A 26,500-nucleotide genomic window follows, 5' to 3' on the forward strand; every position below is an offset into this window, starting at 1 on the left:
CGGCGAGTCCTTTTGTACAATTCCGAAAGGACGTGTAGGCCGGGGCGCCTCTTCGTGTACCGTGACAAACTGGCAACCATCCACCGACTCTTCGCCTTTCCCTCTCGATTTGGAACTGCTATCGCACGCTCTTGCTCCCACCTCCATTTGCCTTCACCCTTCCTTCTGCCATTGTTCCATCGTCTTCTCCATGGAGGGACCAAGGCGGAAACGACCCCGTTATTCTTGCCCCAATCTGAAAGATGACGTGGTGGGGGAACTCATTGATCGGTGCGACGTCATCACCTCGGCTAGCATGGCAGGTTTGTTCAAGCCCATTCTCGACTCAACTAATAACATCATTACAAGGAACCCAAGGGTCCAGGAGCGGTTCGATCTCCCCTATCTTCTTCGTCGTGACCCTGCTGACTGGCGCGGGGACCAGGGAAGCCTCGCCTTGTGCAAGTTGATGCCGCTTGATAATGATATGTATGATGTTAAGATGCCATCGCTTGAGGGCAAGGCTTGGGCAGGCACAAATGGAGATTGGGTTGTTTATATTGGGTACAATTGCGAGTGGGAACTTGTGAATGTGTACACTCGTCAGCGGATTCCACTTCCAAAAATCCCCGAGTGCCGTGAGGTTGAGCACACATATGATCTACGTACGTTCAAATATGATCATGGTGACTGTCGTCTACGGAAGATAGCAATTTCTCGAGTTCCCAACCGCTCTTGGAATTACGAGAACTATCAAGTTGTTTCTATCTTCGACAAGCTTGTTGCCGTCCTTCGTGGTTCGACTAGATGGATATTGCTCAAAAATCAGTTTCTATACACGGATGTGTACTATGATGCAATTGAATACGAGGGTCTTGTCTTTGCTGCCACCACTCGTGGCACTGTTTTTGCATGGGATCCTCGTAGTTTCGGTACGTTTGTCTTCCACCGTAATTATAATTGTTTCATCCACATGCATGTGAGTTAGCAAGTTTCCCTTCTCTACTAATTAACCTTCTTCTTGTATTTCCAAGGTCGTGTGGACATTCCACCACCTATACTTGAAAAATTTTATAACCAAGGGGGAGATGAGGACGAGGAGGGCCGATATACTCAATGGCGCCTGGCAACTTCCGATGGATCACTCCTTCTTCTCTGTATATAGCCCACTGCTGATGTTACTACTAAGGAAGCAGGTGTTGTCTCCCATGGTCGCACTCTCCGGACCTATTCCAACACCCGTTGTATGGTATTCGGGATGGATACTATTGTGCTAGCGCCAACACCTTCTCCCTGATATAGTATTGATAGTCTTGGAGCAAACTCGCTCTTCCTTGGACAAAATTATCCAATGATGGTGAAAGGCGATCCAACTGCCGTTGACACAACGTTACTACCATTTATGAGAAGCAACTGTATCTATACGTCGGACATTGCGGTGTTTCCCTACCCTGGTTGTGATATAGTAGGTCGCTTCAGCCTGCATGATCAGTCCTGTGTTGGTCTCGAGATTCACAGTAGCTGGCCATTCCCATAGAATCATTGGTGGTTCAAAGCAAGCGTTTCCAACACCGAGGATTGGTTGAGTTAAAGTTCATTTCATTGCTTGTTATTTGTTGTGTGATGAAAACTTTAGTATTTATAATGTATCCTCGTTGTCGTTGTGGGTTGATGACCTGTTGTATGTAATAAAATGATATGTCTATGATAAACTTACTATATTTATGAATGGCTTTCGAGTCGCTTCTCTGAGTGGGTGCTGCGACGAGGCAAAAAAATATTTTCCGCATACATAATTGTACGTGCATTGCAACAGGTTATCGGATGAGGCCAATCAATAATAGTACACTATTTGTATTAGCTTCACATGTTGCACTATCTCTACGTCTACGTACGTAATACAACAAGTTTTAAACTAGAGACCAGTCACCCATCCTCACAAAGAACACTTTTTAACCTAGCACAGACACCAGGAAATTTGGCCACAGTGTGAGGTGGGACATATGTTAATGTGTTCGTTGTACGTAACCAGCACCTCGAATCCTCGATACTACTACATTTATAAGGGGTGTTTGGTTTCGGGGACTTTTTTGGGACTTTTTGCTAAAAGTCCTTAGAAGCACCTCCTTGAGAGTATTTTTCAAAAAGTCCCAGGGACTAGAAAAAGTCCTAGGACTAGAGAAGCAAACACCACCTAAGTAGTAGGAGTAGTAGGGTGGCATGGGCCAGAACAAGCATTCACGTACAGGAGTACGGCACACGCCACCAACACGACTTCCATCTAACACCATATTTCTTGGAGTCCATGCTACAGCAATCTCTTTAACCTCGTCGTTCCTCTAACTCAGCCATCGCGCGGCGGGCGAGGTGGGGGTTTGCCTATAGTCGGTTTCCTCAACTACGGTCCCACTTGTAAGGCCAACTCCAACGCACGACCCCAAACGGACCTCCGTTTTGCCGGGATTCTGTCCGTTTGGGTAGGGCAATGGGGTCGTGTCCGGGCCATTTCTCAGATGCGGTGGTCGTGCGCCGAACGCGCGACCGCATCCCGGCTGCGTACATTTTTCTTTGCAAACACCTATCTTTTTTTCATCATTGATTTTTTGGTACATGGAAATAGATCACCAAAATGTTGACTATAAAAGCAAGACCAAAGAAAACAAGAACCACAAGAATACATTTTAGAAGATATCCAACTTCCATAACTGCTCCTGTAAGTTGGATTAGTGCCTTCTCGGTGCATTCATTGTTGATCTGCGGAGGCTCGATCTTGTGTGCTTCTTTCTTCTTCGAGTGTAAAGAAGTAGACGTGTCTAGCCTCTATTCTATCAACAAGTGCACTAGTCTCATCTCTAGCCTCTATGCTAGCTAAAAGTGCTAGAACATCTACTAAATTGTGCTCTATCAATATATTGTTGTACTCTTCTTCCCAATACCAAAACGTGCATCCATTCTACACAATAAGATTTTAAGTTAGCACAACTAGTCTAGTCCGAGAGCACAACCGAAGATTTGGTCGAGTTCTTCCTCCTTTTGCCGACACGTGGGACATCCAGCATCCAGGTCGTGTCATGCAAGAAAATAGAGTGGTAGGTGAAGCCACGTGATGTGCATCTTGGGTTAAACTGTAAATAGAATCTTACTACTCTTGAGTAACTCCAAAAGCGGCCACCGAAGATCATTATTGGATTTGTTTTTCATCACCAGCACGTCGACGTGAAAGATGTGCAGGTTCAGTGGGTCCTCTTGCGTTTTCACTGACATGTGGGACCGCATATGAGCAAACAAATGATGGGCTCCACGCGTCTGCTGGCTGGCTGAGAAGAGAGATAGAGGAGGGCTGAGCACAGACTCCAGGAAATTTGTTCTACGTAACCAGCACCTCGATATAGTGGGGTTGGCATGGGCCATAACTAGCATTCATGTCTAGCAGTACGGCACACGCCACCCACATGAGTCCCATCCGACACCAATTTTCTTGGAGTACATGCTAGCTACAGCCATCTCTTCTCCCTTCTGTTTTCTCAGCCATCGCACGGTGGGCAGGGTGGGGGTTTGCCGATAGTCGGTTTGATCAACTGCGGTCCCACTTGTAAGTGAAAATGCAACACAGCATGCATTCCCCCTTGAACGGCGTGCCAGACAAACCGTGTGGGGGTGCGACGCGAACACGGCAGGCTTTTCCTTTTGAACTTGTAACTTGTAAATTTTGGTTCTGCTCCATGGGGCGACCGATAGATAGAAATAACGATTTTCCCTAGAGTAATGAGAAGTTTGGTTCTGGCGCGGTTCATGCATGGAGTACGTAGGAAAATTATGAAGTTGATGCGAAAGGTAAGATAATTACTGGTAGTACCATATACTACTACATGGATTTGACGAAAAGATAAAGATACATACGGATCCATCAACGATATCATCACACCCTAGTGCACCGAGTCACCAACCGATGTGTGAGGAGCATCGATGTTGGCGCCAAGCTCAACGTGCTTCTGAACAATGCCGTCCAAGGTTGCCCTGCGGTCCAATAAGGCCAGCGTCCTATTGTCCTCCTCTTGCATGTAGTAGTTCTTGTGGATGATTTGTGCATAGATGGTGTCCTGCTGCGCTAGGCGCTGCACGGCGAGCGCAACCTCGAGGTGGACATTCTCCGGTGCGACGGCAGGCAGTCGCAGGGCCACCAGTGCGTCGAAGAGGTTGTCACTATAGAGGCCGTTGAGGGTGGCAGGCATCGCAAAGCCTGGGCGTGTGGGCTGGATGCGTACATCAAGGTCGTCCGTGAGCTTCTTGACGATGGTGAACTTGTCGAGGAAGCCGACGAGGACCTCGTCGAACAAGAAGACGAAGTTGTCATCTAAGTGGCCCCTCGCCCTGGCGGCCTCAAGCACTACCTGGAGATGTTCCTCGGTGCCGGGCCGCAGGCCGGCATCGTGGACCATCTGGCACAGTCGGCTGATTCTCACGCTCATCGCCTCCATGGGACTAGCTTCTAGTCAACTGATCTTGTGATTAGAGTGATCACTCTTGCCCTTGGGTGCGTAGGTGCATAGGATTTCGTAGATTGGACTGGCGGGAGACTTTATATGAGAAGTGCAGACTACGTTGAATTCACGTGCATGTTGGCCATCTACTCCTCGCCTCTCTACTGCACCTGCCTTTGGCTATATGACAGGTTTGCCAGCCACCCGTTGGGTACACGTGTCATACACCCAAAGGCAGGTGCAGTAAGTCAATGAAGCTGCGTCCCCCTCCGTGCCCGTGCATGCTTTCAATGACTTGAGAGTACCAAACATCACATGCAGTTGTTAGTTCATTGCATGTAATCCTATTAAGTAGCAAAAAGACATTAAGTTACCTCGCTGATAGGAATAAAACAATACACCATGTATTTATTTACAGAGGGAGTAGTACATTTTTTGTGACATGTATTACTAGATATTGCTAGTCAAATACTAAATCCAGATGGACGTGGTAGTACTACTAAATCCAGACGGTGGTGCTAGTACTAGTAGTAGTAGTACTACCAATGTAGTAGCACTGTACTACCCGTTGGTCAAATTATTACGTGCTGCTCCTCACAGTGAAGTGACAAGACCCTACGCCGGAGATGACACCTGAGTATAGGCGCCGTGTTCGGCATACCATAGTCAGCCTCACCGTCTGCAGTCACTATCATCATGGCTGTAGACCTAGCCTGCTTACAACTAGCCATGTTCGACATAATTTCCCGTGCGTAGCTAGATGCCCGTGCATTGCACGGAACACCAAGATTGGGGGGTGGACGGCGCCGGCAGCGGCCATCGCGCCAGATTTTTCAATGGCCTTGTAGATGTGGTGGGGAGGAGATAAGGCTGATTGTGAGAGACAATGAGTTGTTTGTAAATAAGGAACAAGTGCGGGCATCTTTTTGCAAAAGAGAAGTTTGGTTTGCATGCGTCAAATCTTGATCCGACGGCTATTGGTGAAAGATGGCAGGCACAACATCATCACCAACTCAGGACCTGTTTGATTCGCAAGATTTTGAAAACGCAGGAATATGACACGGCAATATTACAAGTTTCAAACTGATATTACAAATGTTAGGAGTAATGTTGCACCTACGAAGAGGGAATTACTAGGAAGTTTACGTAAGAACTTTTGTTACTTTAGGTGGATGCAGCATTATCATACAAACTAAAATCCACCACCCTGACAAGTCACTAATGGGCAAATAAGTTTTCGAGACTCTGGCCACTTGATGTTTCAAAAACAAATTCTGCTTCTGCGGAGACTTTGTCATTTAGGCTTAGACACTTGCGGTGATTAGCACGCCATTCATTGTTGTGCCAGAGAACGCCAAACCTCATTACCTTGAGCACACTTGCCTCCAGAAAAAAGAACCTGGCCAATTTAATCTCAGATGTGCTACCTCGGTAGTCGACAAATCAATTTTTGTAAGATGGAGATCAAGGCATTCGATGAGATTGTTATAGTGCAGCACATTTTTCACTTTCGGGTCTTTTTTTATCTGCAAAATAAGACAACATATTAGAGCAGCTGGCTGTATAAGATTGCCGTGTCATCAAGAGGTACCAATATCATTCGCTTATACGATAGGGTTGATCCATACCGTCATCTGACGGACTTCTTGCTTACTTCGTCAATTGCTCTTTATCGCTTAATAGAAGGGAAATTTCATGAGATAGATGAAAAAATGAATATCAATGGGTGGCTAGTGATATTTTTTCACTATCTCTCTCTCTTTATCTTTCCTCTCATTTACCTAGGAGTACGTGAAGAGCTTAGGCATTTGTTGCCTTCCACTATGTGGCCGATGCCATAATACGCATCGATGTCAAATCAAAAGATTTTGGCACCGCTCTCGCGATGTGAGAGAGTTGGCACCGATGTGCACACAGACCCACATGTATAAACAAATCAATCAAACCAACTACACCAGCCTCTCACTCTCCCAAACAAGTGTTTTTTATTGCCTCAGTCCTCTCTCTCTCCCACGCAAGTGTTTTTTTCATTGCGTGAGTTAATTTGGCACCGGAGCAAAGTAGGTGATCCAGATTGGGGCACCAGGTGAGCAATGGAGGGGCATCGATGCCAAATGCATCACAAGTGAATTTGGCACGTGTTTTGGCCTACATAGTGGAGGACCATTATGGCCCACTTTTGTACTACCTCTTATTTAGTATAAAATTTTGACCATATTTATGTAAGAAAATGCCAATGCATGTCACTAAAAATTACACCATTTGAAATTATGTTCAAATACGAATCCAACGATATAGTTCTTAGTGACATGCATTAACATTTTGTCAGTTAAATCTATGGTCAAATTTTGATACTACAAAATAGGAAGAGTAAACCAGGACGGATGTAGTACTTGCTCTTAGGGTAACCATAGAGTTAGTGGAGCAGTCTAAGTTACTTTCCACCATGACTAGCCTAGGCTACTATAGTAGTACAACAAAAAACGATGCAGGTGATCACATGAGAAAAAATACTAAAAACATTTCTTTTGGTGCAGTGCATAGATGCAGTTTTGAACACTACACTTGTCGTCGTAATTTGGGAAAATTACAAAGATTTGAGCTACGTTGTGATTACCGTTTACTAATAGGAAAGAAGTTTCACCTTGATGAGTAGCTTCTGTGCACGGAAAGCATGTAAGGAATCCAACAACTTGATCCAGATTGGGGCCGATAGATTTTATTGCCAAGATCTTCACTGTGCGCATAGACTGGGTCAAGCTTGTGGGAATCATTTTCTGGAAGACGGTCATAAATACATCAAGAAGAAATTTAAAAATGTGAATTTCAAGAAGACGGAGAAGAAGATGAGTGATGTACCTGAACGATTACGGATCCAATAAAGAGTTTGGAGAATTTGGCAGATGAGTGCACCAACGCTGTCAATTTCGGCGCGTCAATGACCCTGATTTTTGTTGAACCTTCTAGATCCGATACAAGCAATCTCTCAAGGAAAGGCGCATTCTCAATGACCAAAACATGGAACAGCTGGAGTGATCTCTTCCCAATTGATGTCTTGTTGCGGGGCCAGCAAGACACATAAATCCATCGGAGATTCGTCGAGGCGATGTGGAGGCTAATGAGCCTATGGATCTGCTCAAGATGAAGGTACTCGAGCGCAGTACAGCTGCGGGGCAGGTGCTCCATAGCCTTCTTCGAGATGACAACGTTGAAGAGGTCGAGCTGCTTGAGTTGAGGGAGAATAAGGGCGGGCGCGGCATTAATCTGGGGAAGATAGCAGGAGCTGAAGCTGGCGCGGCGCAGCGTTGGCGCGAGGCGGAGCGCGGACGGCGGCAGCGAGCGACATCGTCCAGCTTCAAAGCTGAGCTCCTCGAGCTGATCTAGGGCGGGGGATAAGAACCACTCATCGAACTTGGGTTGGACCTTGCAGTTGGTACTGAACATGCGGATGTCAAGGCGTCCGGCTGGCCCAGGGTGCGATGAAAGGATCTTGGAGACTGTGTCCATGCGTTTGTAATCCCCGTCGCAGAGGCAGCTGTCGACGGTGAGCTTGAGGGGGACGCGGCGCCAGAGGGGGCGCCACCGCCGAGAGAGCAGGGCGGTCCGCACGGCAGATTTGGTGGGGAGGAGGCCGATGATGACGAGCAGCATGTCGTCGGGGAGGCTGCTGATGAAGTCCAGGCTCACCAGATGCGGTTTTGGCTCGAGCCGCCTCCGCTTGTTGGCTGACTCGCCGTCCATCTCAACCGGCGGCGACGTTGGTGTACACGTGTGCTGGTGTGTGTTGTGTGCTGCGTGTGCGCGAGTGCGTCCTTCTGTGCATGCCACCATGAAGTGGTGAATTGTGCACGAGTGCATCCTCCACACTGAAGAAGTGTGTCCTCAATCCGCCCTCAATTTACTAGTGTGTGGGGTGCTACCCCGAGTGGTTTCAACTTTGTTTACTTCACCGCGTGTCAGATGGGCCTCTAGTTTACTTATTTTCACCCACTGCTACATGGGCCAGAACACGAAGATACAGAACATGAGCTAACAAAGCAGCATGTGGACTGGTTGACCGGTCTACTAAACAATATACGCAGCTATACACTGACACAGTGAGCGTATAATCCATCGGTATAGAGTGTTCGTGTGAGAGGGGAGGCCCGTGAGAGATAGCAGAGAGAGAGAGAGAGAGAGAGAAATAGCTACTCCCTCCGTTCGATAGTGTAGTTCCAACATTTTTTTAAAGTCAAACTTTTGAAACTTTGACCAAGTTTATAAAGAAATTACTTATATCTACAATACCAAAGATAAATGATAGTATGAAGTAAGTACATGTTGTGATGAATCTAATGATCTTTCCAGATGTAAATGTTTTTCTCCACATATACCTGGTCAAACTTTTCTGAGGTTTGACTTCTCAAAACATCCATAGCTTATGGACGTGAGAGAGTCCCTAACTAGAGAGAGAGAGAGAGAGTGAAATAGAAAGAGTGAGTGAAAAAAGTGTGTGTGCGTGTGTGAAATAGACATGGACAACACTCGATAAAAGTCGAGAAAAAACGTGTGTGTCTTATGCAAACATATCACACATGCATCTTCGACAACGGAAGCAAGGTGGGGATATAGTGTGTGGTTGTTTGCAACCGAGAGAGCAAGATCCCTAGCACGTGGCCAAGAGGGGTCTGACAAACAAGGGAGAGAGGTCGAGAGAGACGTACGGAGAAAAATGCAGACATGGGGAGGAGAGAGTGTATGTTTGTCATAGAGAGATCCCCTGGAGATCGTGATGGGACTACATGGGTGGGAGATCGAGTGACAAGGAGTGTGCGCGATAGAAGATACCACGAGAGATATCGAGATAGACGTATGGATGGAAGGAGACAATATGTGCGTTCCTGATGGCTAGTGAGAGATAATCATACTTAGGGGGAGTGCTTGCGCCTATGATGGAGTGAGGGATTATGGTACTTATTAGGGGGGTGCGTGTCACATAGAGAGAGAACAAGGGAGGAGAGTGTTGGATGGGTCTATATGTATAGCGCAAGCGAGACATGTGTATGTGTGAACCAGGGAGATATAAAGTTTGAGAGAGATTGAGGAGCCCCGATAAGGTTGAGTGGTGTGTCAGATAGCTGAGAGGGGGAAAGAGATATTCCATCCGCTCGATAATGCAGTGCATGTAATTTTTTGAGAAGTCAAACTTTGGAAACTTTGATCAGGTTTACACAAATGTTATTTATATCTTCAATACCAAAGATACATCATACGAAACTACGTCTCATGGTGAATTTAATGGTATATGTTTGCCGTTCCAGATGTAATTGTTTTTCTCCACGTACATGGTCAAACTTTGTGATGTTTGACTTTTCAATAAATCAATATGCTATGGACCGAGGAGAGTGCCTAAGTCGAGAGGGATCAAGTGCGTGTGAAGGAGAATGAGTAAGTGTGCAAAAAGAGTATGTGTGTGAAAGAGAAAGTGACAACAAAGGATAAACTAGAGAGAGTGTGTGTTTTTCGTTTCTTAGGCGAACATATCACGCATGCATCTCCGAGATAGAAAAGCGAGGCGAGGAGATACACGATGATAGCTAGTGTGTGATTGTTTGCAACAGAGAGAGACACCCCTATAGCACATGTCCAATAGAGGTCTGGCCAACAAGGAACAAAGGTCGAGAGGGACACATGGAGAACATGGACACATGGGGAGGGCGAGAGGGTGTGTTTGTGATAGAGAGACCCCCTCGAGATCGTGAGGGGACTATATGGGTGGGAGATCGAGGGAGGTGCGTGCGCGATTGAAAGATGGCCCGAGAGAAATCGAGATAGACCATGCACATGTTTGTGATGGAGACTAAGATTAGCTAGTCATATACATATAGGGGGGACTGCGTGTGCCTATAATTGAGCAAGAGACCATCATACTTGGCTAGCTAGGCATGAGATTATGTGTGTGTGCGTGTGAGATGGAGAGAGAATGAGGGAGAGAGATAGAGTTTTAGATGGGCCTGTCGAGTGCGAGTGAGATATGCATGTGTATGTGTGACCCATGTAGATGGAGAGTTTGAGAGAGGGGGAAGAGCTCCGAGACGATAGAGTGGTGCGTGAGAGAGTTACGGGCAACGAGCCAAGGAATTCGTGTGCGTATGATGAGTGCACCCAAGATATCTAGATTGGACTAGAGAATCATACATAGTGTGCGAGAGAAACCTATAGATGGAGTATATATGCATGCGAACTAGAAAGACCCCCCCCCCCCACGCACACACACAAAGAGAGAGATAGAGAGATGGAGAGAAAGAGAGAGGACCAACAAGGTTTGTGTGTTGGATGCGTGCAACAGAATTGAAGATTGTCGGCAAGAGAGAGAGAGAGAGAGAGAGAGAGAGAGAGAGAGCAGGAGTCCGGGAGAGGGGGAGGTCGCGTTTTATGCATCAAAGACTGATATAAACCATGTTTGGATATAAACTTGCATTCAAATATTTAAATTGGAGAACATGTTGTCTGCAATCCACACATGAACGGAGATATGCGTATATCAAACAAGTTCATTAATTTGACTTTCAACATGTTCATGGAGTACTATAATACTGTACAACATGCTATTCGATTGAGGTGCTCCATTTTGGATTTAGTTCACTATTTTGACCTAGTGAATGAGCTATTTCAATGAATTGAGATATTTCATTTTGGGTTTGATTCCCATTTTTGAGTGGGTCAACTTTTTGTCATATAGTAAATCACTAGCAACGAGCATGTAAAAACACATTACTCCCGAGCATCATCTCTCCATCTAAAAAAGAAGTGGCAAGCTAATATTTCTAAATTTGATTCGAACTGACTTGGTAAGGTAGACGTGGATGCTCGTTCTCCCAAATTTTGAACGAACCATTAAACATCATATGCTCGGTGGAATTCGCCCGAGCAAATAAATGGGAGATGCGAAATTACCGTCCTATGTGGGAGACACATTAATTGGCCCATTGTGCATCGAGGGTAGGTTCGTCACTTCATCCAAGCGCGCCTTCTCCTCGGCCGAAATGACATGTGCTGAATAATTCATAAACCATGGTCGGCAAAACACGCTCTCCTTGCCCGAAATAGCTCGCGCCCACTTTTCCAAAACACGCTCTCCTCGCCCGAAATCGCTCGCACCCACTATATTTCAAAACATGCCCTCCTCGCCCGAAATCGCTCCCGTCCACTATTTGGGGAGAAGCAAAGTTACTCTACTGTCCCCGACCCTTAGTACACAGACCCAAGCTGAGAAGCCTAAAGGCAGGGGTAGAACTGTAACTCCCCCTTACATTTCAGACAAATGCGTCCGTAAAACATGGTTCCACTCCCCTCCCAATTCCCCCCCCCCCATTCATACCTCATGGGTGCCAAATCACCTTCTCCCCAGAAGCTCCATTCTCCCGAGCCGCGAAACCTCAGCCCCTCCTCCATGGCGCCCCCACCGCACCAATTTCACAGCCGCCCTCCTCCCTAATGCCGGAGACGCTGTCCATTTGTCGTCGTGCACTGGGCCGTGTGCCTCTTACTCCATGCCGCTGGAGCTGCCTCGACGACGGCCGTGTGAACCGTACTGGAGCCGATTCACCCACACCGTTGTTCACGGCGCCGGAGCATCTCCAACTTCGGATCCGTCTAGAGTCCCAGCACTGCTTCCCCGTAGCCATCGACCGTCGCGACATCGTTGTTTCCCTGCCGCCGATGGCCACCGCAACCGCGTCGGCCTCACCGACTCGGCAGCTTAACCTTCCTACTTCACCATGCCGCCAGATAGGTCGCACCCTCATCTCAAATCACTTTATTTAGGCGTCAATTGTCTGAATTTTTATTCCGGGCCAATTGATTCCTAATGGGAAGCAGCACCCCTCGAGGCGGCGGAGCTCCTAGGCTGTCGGTTGGCTGGTGTCTAACGTAAGGGTGTGGGGCCGCAAGTTCGCCGCGGTAGCAGCGCTTAGATGGCTATCTTAGAGTTGCGTGGGTTCAAAATGCTGCCACCGTCGGATCTGGATGACGGGTAGTCTTTGTGGATTGGCCCGGGGGCGGCGCAACCACGACATTGCGGTAGGGCGGGGAGCGGGGTTTTGGCCCGGGCCACGGACGGTGGAGGCAAGCTGCTCTGTCGTTGGTCGCTGGCTCTTCGGGGTAGATTCCTAACAGTGTCAGCCGTGAGGCACAAGACGGCCATCAAGCCATCCGGCGTAGATCGGACAGTACCAAAATAAAACAAAATCGTGTGACCCCAATTTAGTCTCAGTCAACAGATGTGTGACGACTCTCGTACCTTGTTGTTGATCTCTTAGTGTATTTCTTCAGATCAAAGAGATGTGTCGTTCTTAACATTATGCGTTATCTGCATCTTCAGCCACACTGTCTTCCGACTCACCGCAGCTGCTCCAACAAGGGAAGCATACACCAGAAGGGAGCTATAGTCCCCACTCAACAGTTCCCTGCATCGAATGAGCATGCCCGACATGGACAGCCACAACAACTGCAGGGCCATCGACAAGTCAGCACATGATGCTCACTCCTATGGATGGCGGCCAGATAGGTTGTACCCTCATCTTACTTGTGTGCAACATTTATGGCTTTGTTATTCATCTAAGCATGGAAAATAGATTATCACATTTCACTGTATATTCATGCTGATCTCTTACGGGTCTTGTTCAGGAGTTAACGCTATTCCATAGTTCAGCTAAGATACTTGTTCTTTAGGTAACATTGTTCCATAGTTATCATCCATCAGCCAATGCTATCCCACGGGCTGGTGATTATAGTATTATACCACTTCTAGTATTACCTATGTTGTTCTTTAATACTTTTGTGTGCCATCTAGTTAATCTTGAGTACAAACGATACATATTCCGTAGCTTTCATTTGTGTTCTCCCGTTAGTTTTTGAGACCTGTTGCTGCTAGTTAACCCCAGTCCTACTATTTATGTCGTCTCCTACAGGCACTCATTACATAAATATAACTACTAGTTATCTTCCATGCATGTCAGATATAATTGCACACACTAATATATCCACAAGAACCTCACGGAGCAATGTAAAGGCCACTAAACTTGATGTCAATGATACCCAATATGATGGAACATCTAAAGGCAGTACTTCAGAAGACTTGCATAAAGATGTTGAATCCTCTTCACCCCCAAGGTCCTTGCTCTAACTTGGCCCGTGATATGGGTACAACATGCATATAATGTCTTGGAGTGTATCTACTCTGTTGCAATGCCATGTGGTTAGCATGCTGATCATGCATGTAAATATGTCATGCCTTCTTATTTTTCAGTACCTATTCCGTTCATGATAACATGTTTTCAAATTCAAGTACTATCATTCTACTCTATCACAATGCCATCTGCTTAATTTGGACATCATGCTTCTGAATATCTTGTGCATTGTTATTCATTAGTACGTACTTCATCTGTCTACCATACCATGTTTTTTACATTGAAGTGTTGTTCTAGTGCTCTGTTGCAATGCCATCTTAGTTTCCCAATCATACACGTGTATGTTGCCTTAGTTTTTTCTGTACGTATTCCGCTAACATACAGTTTTACATTCAACTAGTGTTTTTTTACTGTGTTGTCCTGTCGTGTCCCTAGCTCTTACACCATACTCCCTCCGTCCGGATTACATGTTGCCGAAATGGATAAAAAAGATGTATCTAGAACTGAAATACGCCTAGACCCATCCATTTTTTTCCGGATGGACGGAATACATGTCAATATGTCATGCATTTCTATTCTTTAGTACCTATTCCATCTCTCTGATGTAGCATGTTTTATAACTGAAGCATCATTCTTCTATATAAGGCATGCAAGGGGAAGACAACTATGTTAGAATCTGAAGGGTTACAAACCAGGTCTTCGCAAAAGATCCAAACGCCAGGACATAATAAACCAACCCCCGTTTTTATAGATACTGCTCCAGCACAGAGAAATCCAACTCCTACTAATAATAAGCAAATTCCAGTGGCCAAAGAACTAGTCCGCTCCAGTCCAGCAAAAATATGTCAACTCCATTTTAAGAAGCGTGTGCGTATCCTTGAATCATGAAATTTTATAGCATGCTGATCATATTTTCTACATGTTTCTTACCCATCTCTCTTTTAGAAAATAAGCTTAACAGATAGAAGAATTTCTGCACTGGTATCGTCTGTGAGGAAAGATTCTTGCAATTCTCTGTACTCCAATGCAGATGTAAGTACCTGTTGTATATCACTATATTTTTACATCAGCATGTATTTTGTTAATCGGCGTGAATCCAACCTTTATCTGATCTAAATTTAGTTGTAGCAAAATGTATGATTAAAGGCCACAATGTTGATTTTTGTAAGGAAAACTGCCTGGTAGTTTTGCATCCTGAGCTACATGAGTGTACTATCTCATATCAGTGGGTTTGATTACTTTGGTTCTATAGTGGGTTTTCAGTGTTGTTCTGTCGTATCCCTAGCTCTTACATCATACTCCCTCCGTCCGGATTACATGTCACAGAAATGGATAAAACTGGATGTATCTAGAACTGAAATACGCCTAGACCCATCCATTTATTTTCGGATGGAGGGAATACATGTCAATATGTCATGCCTTTCTATTCTTCAGTACCTATTCCATATCTGATGTAGCATGTTTTATAATTGAAGCACCATTCTTCTATATAAGGCATGCAAGGGGAAGATGGCTATGTTAGAATCTGAAGGGTTACAAACCAGGTCTTTGCAAAAAAATCCAAACGCCAGGAGATAATAAACCAACTCCATTTTTCATAGATACTGCTCCAGCACAGAGAAACCCAACTCCCACTGATAATAAGCAGATACCAGTGGCCAAAGAACTAGTCCTCTCTAGTCTAGCAAAAGAATGTCAACTCCATTCTAACAAGCGTGTGTGTATCCTCGCATCATGAAATTTTATAGCATTTTGGTCATATTTTCTACATGTTTCTTACCCATCTCTCTTTTAGAAAATAAGGCTAAATGATAGGAGATTTCCTTCATTGGGATTGTATTCGAGGAGAACATCTTGCGGGAATTCTCTGTGCTCCAATGCTGATGTAAGTACCTGTTGTATATCACTATATTTTTACATCAGCATGTATTTTGTTAATCAGCGTGAAACCAACCTTTGTCTGATCTAAAATTAGTTGTAGCAAAATGTTAAATGCGCCAATGTTGATTTTTGTAACGAGAAATGCCTGGTAGTTTTGCATACTGAGCTGCATGAGTGTACTATCTCATATCATGCCCATTACTGAATTGTAGTGCTGCTCTGGTTGCCCATTCATTCATTGTGTCAATGTTGCATTCGTATTACCTTACCTGGCTGATGATAGATGTACCATATTGTGTTAATTTGGTGTTGGCTAGTTGCCCAAACGTTCGTTGTGCCAATGTTGCTTTCCTATTATCTGGCTTGGCAAATGATAGCAATGCTAGTGTCTTAATTTGGTGCATGCTGCTGAAGATAAGAAGACAAACTCTGAAAACAGCAAGTCAACCCCATTGTTTCTTTCCAATAAATTTAGGTCAGGTAATATGCCAATAACTCATGATTAATCTGTTTGGTTCCCCTCCTAATTTATGTTATGATGCAGTGGTCGAGACACTCTCCACTATCAATAATACAAGCCTGCCAAAATCGCCATCTGAATCTGTTTAGTATCCTCTGTCTCGAATGCAACGGAAAAAATGTATGTTTGTGAACCAATTAATGACTAAAGGAATGATGGAAATGGTGGAGGAATCAGAGGTGCAGAGTTGTGCGACACAACAACTGATCAATGTTTTTAGAGACAGTGTAGCAAACCAGTAAGAACTTGCCCACATGCTTATGGGCATCATCCGTGCTGAGGTTGCAGATTGTAACGTTGTAGATCCTTAGGTTATGTTCATTTATTTGCACTGGCATCAATCTTTGATTGCCCAGTGGATGTAATTTCCTGTAATATGTGCTGGATGTGCAATGTTTTCTCCTGTATGTCATACCTTTGCTTGACTGATTTTGGTCCTGCGCACAATTGCTCGTCGTAATGGGCTCAAATTATCTAATTTGGCCTAAAGACATGTATGAACTTTAGTTGGCCCATTAAGTTAATGGGTCGTTACCAGGACGAAAGTTAATGATGGGCCCTCTTAACTCCTAGGTCGTTAACAGGCTGACATCGAAGCGGGCAACAGGTGGGCCCAATTGATTTCACGGGTCGTTAACAGGTCGTTACTAAGTTCGGGCTACATATGGCTCAACTATACTGTGGGCCTTTAGCAGGCCGAAAGAGACAGTGGGCTTGTACTGGACCATGAGAGCATGGGCCGCTAAGAGGCCAAAAGTCAGGTCCTATTGTAAATGGCCCAACTGTGTTGTGGGCCTTTAGCAGGCCGAAAGAGAAATCGGGGCAGTATTGGACCATGAAGGGCATGGGCCGTTAAAAGGCCAAAACTCAGGTCCGACTACAAATGGCCCAACTCATTTATGGTCCGTTAACAGGCTGAAAGGCACACAGGGCCGGGAATTGGCCCAACAATTAAATGGGTCGCTAAAAGGCCAAAACTCAGGTCCGACTACAAATGGCCCAACAGATATATGGGCCGTCACTAGGCTGCAAGACACACCGGGCCGGAAATTGGCCCAACACTTAAATGGGTCGCTGAAAGGCCGAAACTCAGGTCCGATTACAAATGGTCCAACTGATTTATCGGCTGTCAACAGGCTGAAAGACACACCGGACCGGAAATTAGCCCAATATTTAAATGGGTCGCTAAAAGGCCGAAAGATGTACATTGTGAAAATTGGCCCATCCACTGAATGGGTCGTTAACAGGCCGAAATCTCATCTGGCTGATATTGGGCCCAAATATATAGCGGGCTGTTAACGGGCTCGAACTGACGATGGGTTGCAATGGTGTCAAATCTTTAATGGGCCGTTGACGGGCCGAATTGGCACATCTCGTATGGGTCATGGGCTTAAATGGACCTAACACAAGTAGGCCTTATATGGGCCAGCCTGCTATTTTTTACTGGGCCGGCCTTTTTCACCGGAATGGACCACTGTTGGGCCGTGCCATGTGTCGACCTATCATAGGCGCCTCCTGTCCAATGAGTGGATGACATCTGTCCCAATGGTGAGGCAACATGTGTTTCCTTCGGCCAATGATGATTTTACACGTGGAAAATCCCCATTGAGACGAGCTATTAACGGGTTATCGAATTCAAAACCGGACCTGATAGCTTAACGATGTTCCATTATGGTGGATGCCACGTGTCGGCCACCCTTGATGAAAGCACTTCTGTGACGTGCGATTCATCATCATGCAAGTGGACACTTCCGTGATGATAATTTTGGCAATGTCATGGAACACTTCTACGACAGCACAAGTATGACTATCTTGATTCTGTCATAAATTTGTCATGGATGTACATGCATGACAGAAAACGTGACCTACTGTGACAAACACGTATCATCATGGAAGTGTATTTTTTTTGTAGTGACTTGAGGTGACAATTAGGGTATCTTATTGATTCACTTGATATATGTTATGGCATTCAACTTGCAGGATTCCCATGGTGATATTGGGGTAATCTATGCATAGGGGTCGATGCACATTTTCATTATCCTTACTTCGATAGAAACTTTGGGGTCTCCTTGTAGTTCTTTGTGTGGATTGAGTATTATGAATATGAATTTGCTTTCATGTTATTCTAGTACGAACTCTAGGATAGATCGAACGGAAAAAATAGCTTTGCGTTATTTTAGTACGAACTCTTGAATAGATCGAACGGAAATAATAGCTTTGAGGAGGTTTCGTGCCCTATAAACAATTCCTATCTTTTGTTCTCCGCCAATAGGAACTCGGGAGTGATTCTTTATTGCACTTTGAGGGATAATCATATGATCCAACTATGTTAGCATTGTTGAGAGGTTGCACTAGTGAAACTATGAACCCTAGGCCTTGTTTTTAAGCATTGCAATACCGTTTTTGTGCCCGTTTACTATTTGCTACCTTGCTGTTTTTATTTATTCAGATTATAAAAATATATTTCTACCATCCATATTACACTTTTATCACCATCTCTTCGCCGAACTAGTGCACCTATACAATTTGCCATTATATTGGGTGTGTTGGGGACACAAGAGATTTCTTGTATTTGGTTACAGGGTCGTTTGAGAGAGACCATCTTCATCCTACACCTCTAACGGATGATAAACCTTAGGTCATCCACTTGAGGGAAAATTGCTACTGTCCTACAAAACTCTGCACTTGGAAGCCCAACACGTGTCTACAAGAATAATGTTGCATAGTAGACATCAATGTGCTAGGGCTTAGGGCACACTTCATCTTGGTGGAACCGATTGCATCATCTCGGTGAGATCGAGGTGAATGCAATGAGTAACAGAGAATTAGTCAATCCAACTCGGTGGGACTGATTGCAACATCTTGGTGGGACTGAAGTAAATGCAACAAGTCATAGAGCGCTAGCAAGGCCATCCCGGTGAGACCGAGATCCATATCGGAGAGACCGAATTGTTAGGGTTTTGGCAGTGGCTATGTCAAGATGAACTCGGTGGTTGCGGATGGGAAATATCTGTGGGGGCGAGTTCGGAATTAGGGTTTGGACATATTGGATAGAGAAAGTGGTTGAGGGTTTTGGAGCAATATCACTATGAAATTGAGCAACAAGATCATTAAGCAACACCTCATCCCCTTTTAATAGTATTGGCTTTCCTATGGACTCAATGTGATCTTAGATCATTTAAACAGAAATGTAGAGTCTTGAGCGTTTGCCAATCCTTGTCCTTAGTATTTTGAGGGGTCCACATCTTTATTTCATGCCATGCCAATCATTCAACATCCTAAAATATTTATCTTGTATGGATATTAGTTCAATGATATATATGTTGTTATGAATTACCAAAACCACCTGGCGATTAGTTACACTTTCACTCCTTCTAAAACTCTAACCCCCACCATGTATATAAGGTGGAGGCAGGAGGGCTCTCGTGCCCATCTTTTCTCATAGACTAGACTCTTGGTAGCAGTCTATATATTAGTGTTATCCCACACATGAGGTACAACACCATGAATAGCAATAGCAAGAAGGATGTAGGGTATTGTTCCTCACTAGAGGCCCGAACCTGGGTTAAACCTTTGTGTGACCTTCGATCCGAGACTTCCAGCCCTAGGTACCTAGTTGAGGGTACTGATGAAATTATGTAGCGTTTGGCAGCCTCGACATACCCCTCCATGCTTCCTATCGACGTAGGCGGACGCATGGTGGTCGCGGCGCAGAGGCGGAGCGCGACGGGGAGGTCAGGCGGTGAAGTTGATGCCAACATGATGTAGACGTGGAGCTTGGCAAGGGAGGTCAAGTAGCAGAGCCGGCGCCGGCTCGACATTGCTTGAGGAGCCTGAGGCGCGGAATGGGGAGGTGCAGCGACAAGCCAACGAGTCGGTCCTCGAGGAGGCGGGGCATGGAGGGGAAGGAGGTGCGGTGAGGAGGTCGGCAATGGGCTGCTTCTCGAGAAGGCGGAGCGTGGAGGGGAGGAGCTGCGGCGAGGAGGATGCCAATGGGCCGCTGCTCGAGGATGCAGGGCGTAGAAGAGGAGGAGCTATGGTGGAGCCGACATGTCGTTGTGTGCAGCTGATGCACGGCTCGACTCCTATTCCTCCCGTCGATGGGTTGTGCCGCCCAGCCTCCATGCTCGCATCACCATTGTCGTACTTCCCCTACCCCCTTTACAATTTTACAACATTTTTTTGTCAAAAATTTCCATGTATCCCTTAATTTATGCCATGCCATCAAGTGTGCCATGCCTGCATTTTTATTCAGATGGCAAAATGCCATGATTTATAGGGAACAAAAAAAATAGCTTAGTTATTTTCTGCCATGTCTCAACATTTGTTGCCATGGCAAGTTTGTCTTTTATGATTTCAACTTGACATTTTTAGGGGGGAAACATGACTGTTCATACAATTGCCATGATTGTTCATGGCAAAAAAATATCAGTAACTTGCATTTCCTAAATATCAAAGTGTTTTTGAATTTGGCATCTAACCTTTTACACACAATTAGCTAAATTACCATGGAAGAAAACTTAGTGCTATTTTCTTTGCCATTGAACAGTATTAGTGCCATTGCCATTTAGCTAATTTGCCATCAAACAAAGCATGTCGTGTTAGTGTTGTTTTTGTTGTTCTCTAGATAAAATTTTAAACATGTTTTTATCTATATTCTTCTTACATGGCAAATCTTTTCCGATACTTTTGCCATGCATGTTAGTTTTGTTCTACAACTATGTAATTGCCATGGCAAATTTCAATATGTTTTCTTTGCCATTGAACAATGTATGAGATGAGTTTTGATTGAATGTTTCCCTCTGCTCAGGGGCCATTTTTTGTTTTGCACATACTAGCCTTCCTAACTTGTGTTTTTTCCATGGCAAATACACATAGCATGGTAATATTTGTTAGTTATAGACACAAAGAGCAAGGTTAAAACTAGAGGCAACCCTTTTTTCATGTCTCCATGGTAAATCTTTTATGTATCATGGACAATTTCAACTTATGTTGTCTATTATCCTTTTAGTTTTGCATCAATTCACACAGGTTACACATGAAAACATAGGGCACAGCTTGTGCCAGTTTGTTATGTTGGTAGGCACACTTTCTTGGGAAATTTACTTTTTACACGTCAATTAAATAGCTCATGACAATTTTTTGCTTTTCATGGGACCATGATCAATTTTCCATGGCAACTTTACTTAAATTACATCGAGCATGACAAATGAACAAGAAACAAAGTCTACAATCATTGAGTACATTGACATACCTTGAGGCAAAAAAAGTGTGGATTGGTCATATGGCAATTTTTTGAAAAAGTGTGTCCCATACATCATAGAAAATTTTGAAACACTTTTTTGGATGGTCACAGGACAAATGTATGGATTTTTTATCTTCAAAATATGTTGCCTTTTTCAAGAACATGACATTTTTACTTTGTAGCATGGTAAATTTACTTTTTTTTACATGGTATTTATACTTTTTATTTTGCCAGGTCAATTTTTTACCTTTTTATTTTGGCCATGGCAAATTTACCTTTTATTCTCATGGCAAAGTAACCTTATGGCCAAGGCAATTACAATTTAACATACATGGCAAATTTACTTTTATCGCTCAAGGAAAATTTACTTTTATGGAGCATGGCAAGCTTACTTTTATTTTTGCCATTGCAAAAGTGCTTTACATACATCGCAAATTTTTCCTTTTTTGGTCGTTCACTGGATTTTTTGCTTTTATAGACTATGTCACATTTACTTTAACAAACATGGCAATTACTACTAATAATAGATGGTGAACTTTTGTTTGTGTTCCCCATGATGGAAAATTTTCATCCATATTTTTTTGTCTCTTCATGTATTATAGTAAAAATACCATACAAATTTTTATCTGCATTTCTTTGCCACCACGCAATGATGCAAATTGCCATGAACTTTTTCTTTTGTGCCATTGCATTCAAAAGGATCTTTTTTACCATGGCAAAATTTGATGCCATTTTTTGGTTTGAATCATTGGGAATTTTTAGTAGTATTTTGTTTTTCATTCCCTATCTATCACGGACAGTTTATTCTTAGACTATTGCAATTTATTTTCGAGCATGACAAAATCTGGCCTTTATTAATCACAGCCAAAACTGGGCTTTTTTTTCCAAGCACAGTAAAATTTGGGTCAAATTGGGCTTTATTTTTTATTTTATTTTTATAGCAAAACTGATGTACGGGTGCCGGAGAAGGACGGTGACGGCGACACACCTTCGGCTCGTTTCATTGTTTGTAATCGTCGCTAGGTGATGTATGGATTTAGATGTAATTTTTATTATTTCTGCTTTTCGTTATACTGCCATCATTAATGATGGATGAATATATCAAAAGGTTTTCAATAAGGAAAACGTCGTCGGTCCCACGGAGCGCGCGAGATGGCCACAGCGGCGCCTAGCGCCGGCGCGGATTGATATCTCGGCGTCGGCGGTGGCCCGCGTGGCGTGCGGCCATGTGGGTCGCGCGGCATACGCTTGCGTGTAATTCGCAAACCGCCGAGCAGCCGACGGCCACGCGATGGCTACGGGTGGACGGTGGTCCATTCCAGCCCGACGGAAGTGCGCCCCAGCCACGGAGTGGCTGAAAATGACGGCGCCCCGTTGCGCCGATTCGAAACGGTTCCATGTCGCTTGCCCGCTGGACGAGGCTCAACTAATTAGTAGTGGCTAGACACGCCATATGACTTGTCAGTTGTCACTGTGTGTGTTGCTTAGTTATTGTTAGTACTATTAAGGATCGATCGAGCCAACCTGACCATGACGGTATTCTGTAAACGGTATGTATACTAGGTGAAGGAAGACCGTACTTGTGCACATTCAATAGCTGCATGGCACACATGTATAGTACATTGATTGTTTTCTTTAAACATAATATAGACGCAAGCACCGGCTCATATATACGTGCATACACTCATCTCTGTGAACGTACATATACACACCATACTTCTATAAGCACCTTCGAGAGACTGAGTCGGCATATCATTTTGAGATTTTACGAAGTCACTGTAGACGCTTCATAGTCGACGGAAACGTCTCCTCCCACTAAACACACATCGCCGGAAATTCTGAAGTAAATTCAGGACAAATGCGAACACCAGGACTTAACCCTGATGGCCTGGGATACTAGTGTCCACCAACCGTCCAACTACAGGTTGATTCACTATACATCGATTGTTTTGTACTCTCCAACACACACATACGCTGGGATAGTGGCGGGGCCACATGCTAGCTAGGAGGGTATGGAGGTCAAATGAGATTAGAAAAACTTAACTGTTGGCTGCTAATCAACTGTAATTATTTTGTCTAAATACTGGTCAAGCAGTTATCACACGTGGTTGTACAGGTTCCGAAGCTCAATATAAATTCTTCTATCAACTCTTCCAATTTTTTTTCTAAGTGTCGGGATCTATTATAGAACACCAATGCTAACTGAATCATCGTTCAAGTTAAAAACCTTATCACACGCATAGTTGCTTCGTCGTCTTGTGAAGATGTGTGATAGGAGGGTGCATCACACACGCAAATAGGACCATCTGTCGCACACGATACACATGAAAGTAAAGGTGTGCGGTGGAGTGAACTATCACAAAAAATCGGTCTGTCACACCCCAGACAATTTGTCAGATAGAAACATTTGCGTTCAAACACTATAACACACATGATTGAACACACACAATTTTATGAGACCCGGTAATTAACTGCACAGGATTTGATGCCGGGAACATGTGGGTTACTTCGTCTATCGCACATGTTGTCTAAGGCATAATCATGTGTTGGTTCGTCCATCTGACACGTTTTTTTGGTCATAATTGTGTGTGTACCAAGTGGTCATTGTGTGCACATCTTTGTACAAAATCGTGTGCAATGCAATGACACGATAAGCAGGTTTTGTTGGCCCGTTATTTAACCTCTGTAATAAGAAAATTCACATTTCATATCCAATAAATGCTCACCACTATTTCATGTCCAACACATAATATATTTCATATCCATGAAATGTCCATCCAAATTTCATAATTGACATTGAAATACACTATATAGCTAGTACCACAATACAGAAGTAGCAAATTAAACAAGTACCGCAGAAACAATTAACATGTAACACCTTAAACCTTCGGAAAGTAATATGATAAATGATAAATAGACAGATGAATCTTATTTGAAAAGCTGCTGAAGCGAAAAGTGAATATTGTGCCTTCCGCAATTTGAAGCTTAGCGCAACTAATCTACGGCATGAGGATGATCGCCCACCCTTCCTTCCCCCTCTTGATGAAAACTTCAATATTATAACATATTAACATGGATGATGTATGAATAACCTCCTTGTCTCTTGAGCATACATGCATTTTGATAGGTAATCATCACTGAATTGTTTTGAAAAACACCGAAAGCAAATACATTCATGATTTTTTGGTCTAAATTTTCAAATATTGTGCGCAAGAAAAAAAATAAGGTAATGAAGTTAGTACCATCCAATAGTTGCCCGATGTCTTCTTCTTTTCGCAAACAAAGAGTTTTTGTTGTTTTTCCTTGCTAATTACTTTAACCTTACAATCTTTCTCAACTTCTTGATTTGTCTGATATTCATGGACCTCTCATTTTCCCATATGCAAAATTGGTCGAAGAGTGGATCTAAGTCTCTAACATCAGGATCTACATGAAAGACCTAAATATTACAAAGTTCTCTGTAATTGTACAATAATGTACTATAAACCAAAGAACCATGTGCAAATCTCGATAGTAAACCTCAGCACCTCCCGTTGTTATCCTGCAACTACATAAAGTTGATATTGATCACATTAAATAAGAATTAGCTGTTGGGGAACACAGTAATTTCAAAAAAAAAATCCTACGCACACACAAGATCATGGTGATGCATACCAACGAGAGGGGAGAGTGTTGTCTACGTACCCTCGTAGACCGTAAGCGAAAGCGTTATGGCGACGCGGTTGATGTAGTTGTACGTCTTCACGATCGATCGATCCTAGTACCGAAAGTACGGCACCTCCGTGATCTGCACACGTTCGGCTCGGTGACGTCCCACGAACTCTCGATCCAGCAGAGTGTCGAGGGAGAGCTTCGTCAGCACGACGGTGTGATGGCGGTGATGATGATGCTACCGGAACAGGGTTCTGCCTAAGCGCCGCTACGATATGACCGAGATGGATTATGGTGGAGGGGGCACCGCACACGGCTGGAAACAATCAACTTATGTGTCTATGGGGTGCCCCCTGGCCACGTATATAAAGGATGAAGGGAGGAGGAGGCCGGCCCTCATTGGGCGCACAAAAAGTGTGGAGTCCTAGTAGGATTCCACCTCCCACATGGAATAGGAAAAAAGGAAGGGAGAAGGAGAAGGAAGGAAGGGGGCGCCCCCTTTCCCTAGTCCAATTCGGACCAGTCCATGGGGAAGGGGCGCGGCCACCCTTGAGGCCTTTATCTCCTTTCCCATATTGCCCATTAAGGCCCAATATGAATTCCCGTAACTCTCCAGTACTCCAAAAAATACCCGAATCACTCGGAACCTTTCCGATGTCCGAATATAGCCTTCCAATATATCGATCTTTACGTCTCGACCATTTGGAGACTCCTCGTCATGTCACCAATCTCATCCTGGACTCCGAATAAACTTCGGTCATCAAATCACATAACTCATAATACAAATCGTCACAGAACGTTAAGCGCGCGGACCCTACGGGTTCGAGAACTATGTAGACATGACCGAGACATGTCTTCGGTCAATAACCAATAGCGGAACCTGGATGTTCATATTGGCTCCCACAAATTCTACGAAGATCTTTATCGGTCAAACCGCATAATGATATACATTGTTCCCTTTGTCATCGGTATGTTACTTGCCCGAGATTCGATCGTCGGTATCCTCATACCTAGTTCAATCTCCTTACCGGCAAGTCTCTTTACTCGTTCCATAATGCATCATCCCGCAACTAACTCATTAGTCACAATGCTTGCAAGGCTTAGAGTGATGTTGTGACGCCCCAATTCTGGAGCTTCAGATGCCTACCATGTTTCCGAGAGTTGTCGGGTGTTTTGTTTTGGTTCGTTGCATCATGTGCATTGCATCATGTCATCAGGTCATAAGTCTTTTTGCATCTCAACTAAATAATTTGTATGGATCTTTGATCCATTTAAATCGAGGGAATTCACATGGTGATTTTCTTTATAACATATCGTCCCGATATTAGGGAGCTATATTAAATATTCCATTTTCGAAATCACCTATAACACACTTGCAATTTATCACATGCCCTTTTCCGCTTCAAGTTTGGTCCCCAAACTTGTCCTGTTATTTCTTTCGTCACTTCCCCGAGCTCCACCTAAATTCTCAACATTTCTGGGCAATTCAAAACCCTAGCCCTAGTTCAAACCATTTGATTAAACTCAAATGAGTTTGAATTCATATCTTCCGATCTTGCCACTTCTAATTTTC

The sequence above is a fragment of the Triticum aestivum genome, chromosome 3A (assembly GCF_018294505.1).
Source record: "Triticum aestivum cultivar Chinese Spring chromosome 3A, IWGSC CS RefSeq v2.1, whole genome shotgun sequence".
NCBI lineage: Eukaryota > Viridiplantae > Streptophyta > Magnoliopsida > Poales > Poaceae > Triticum > Triticum aestivum.